The sequence below is a fragment of the Castor canadensis genome, chromosome 2 (genome assembly GCF_047511655.1).
Source record: "Castor canadensis chromosome 2, mCasCan1.hap1v2, whole genome shotgun sequence".
Classification (NCBI taxonomy): Eukaryota; Metazoa; Chordata; class Mammalia; order Rodentia; family Castoridae; genus Castor; species Castor canadensis.
In genome coordinates this window covers 189,744,043-189,746,310 of record NC_133387.1, presented here as the reverse complement: position 1 = coordinate 189,746,310, position 2,268 = coordinate 189,744,043, and positions in this window count along the sequence as shown.

Below are 2,268 nucleotides of genomic sequence, written 5' to 3'. Positions count from 1 at the left end.
AATTGTGATAACTAGAGTCACACTCTAATTATAGGCTTTAGGTGGTGATCCCTGTATGGTTCTTCAAACGTTTTTGCATATTTGAAACTTTTCATAGAAAAATGATGAAAGAAAAAACACTTTAGATGAATTATCAAAACTCTCTCTGATAACCTTGAGGAATTCAGCTCCTAGTAGGTGAATCTCTCTCAGCTGCTTCCCAACCCACCTGTGCACGCCGACACCCAGGTTTCTGAGAAGCCCAGGTTACTGCACTGAACTTTGCTGGCAAAGAAGACACAGGATTTTCAGTAAATATAATTTTAATAGCTGTGGTTACTAGAATTATAACGTTTATTATGACCAAATAATTGATGAGAGTATTTAAAGAGTCTATGAAAGATATCCTCATCTCAGACCTCAAACTGATGAACAGGAAGGTAAATTATTTTCCAGCCAGGAGATTCTGTTTTGATATCAGCTATAAGAAAATTAATTTGTCTTTAAATTGTACATATGATGTGTTTTTATCATATCTGTGAGCCTTTTTAAATTTTAAAGGTTTCAGGTGCAAAAAGACTTCTTAAACTTCTACTTAAGAGGAACTAATATTCTATAGTGTATTTACAGTGTCAGATATTACAATGGACATTACACAGATATTATCCCAATTCCAACCTACTTACATCTGCTACAAACTTCTTTCCACTCTGCCTCAGATGAGGGAAGAATGACTTTTGAAATGCGAAAGGACCCATTATTCAATTTCAAAAGTGCCTCTAGCCAGGTGTGGTGGTTCTCATCTTTAATCCCAGCTACCTAGGAGGCAGAGGCAGAAGAATCAGGAGTTCTAGGCCAGCCTGAACAAGAGTAGTAACACCCTGTCTCAAAAACAAAATTTTTTAAAATCTTGGGGGCATAGCTCAAGTGGTAGGAGTGCATGCCTGGCATGAGCAAGGCCCTGGATTCAACCCCCACTATCACAAAAACAAAACAAAAAAAAAATAGTGCATTTAATCAGAGTTTCCATCTGGAGCACATCAGTGACTGCACCTGTCATCCCTGTGACGCTGGTGCTGAGTCACTGCAGGGAGTGGCAGAGTCACTGCAGGAGTGGCAGATCTGCTCAACACCCCCTCCATCTCTCTAGGGTCTACTGTCTGCTTCCTGGTGTCCAAGTACAGAAAGCCCAAAGCCACTGCTCCCCGAGTGGGGAGTGGATGTGGGAAAATAAGGCCAAATGACGCAACTGTAAAGAACATCATCCTGACTTAGTTTCCTCAGGCAGAAAGCACTTTATTTTAGAAATCGGCTTTGCCAAGGAGGTTGGTCAGTATCAATGCATCTTTCTCCTAAAGACCCAGGACCTTTTGTGGGTTATACACAAAGGATGATGCTATTCTGTTTCGTAAAATGGCTTGCAGATTTGAGGAACATAGATATGTAAGTCTGAGTCATTTGGGAAAAGACAATTCCTTTCAGATTAAGGAGAAATACCTATTTAGAATCATCACTGTAAAGTGCATTTTAAATAGATCTTTCCTTAACCATTGTACCTCAGTAAAGCAGAGAAGGAGAAATCCAAGTCCCTTTCCTTCCATGCGTTTTCTCTTGGTTATGATCTGCATGAATACGCAAAAGGAGAGTGGTGCTAATCCTCTCAAGTGAACTAAATAACTGGGTGTGCAATTGTCCCCAAAAATCTGGAAATAAGGACATACACAGAATAATGTGGATAATTTTAAAACAATTACCCTTATAAAGATTGACAGTGCAGGTAGTGAGCTCAGAGGCCCTTAGCAAGTCAGAAAAAGAGACCCCTCCAAAACAGGGACTCCAAGAATTGGATTGAGTGGCTTCTTGGATTTCCATTGCATTGTGAAGTCTGGCCCCAAGAGATAGTTTCCTTTGGACATGATGTCACAAGCTCCTGAGGCCTGACTGATGGCTTTTTAGAGTTTGCTGTGGACTTCCAATGGTAGAACTTATCCCTGGATGCCCATCATCATGAAAAATTACTCTTGTAACACGAGAAACAGGAGAAACAGCAGGGATAAAAGATTTTCTCTGAACTCTCAGACCCCCACTCTCGTGGAGACCAAGCACACTAGCCACACCCATTTTCTCAGGGCAGAACTGGACAGCAGGACAATGGGACAGCTTTTATCTCCTCCTCCAACAGATCAATTTGCAAAACCAACAAGACTAGAGTAAGCTCCTTCCTCCAATGACAGGACTGAAAGCTAGGGGGTAATTACTTTGATAAGAAACAAAACACTTTGGCACAGA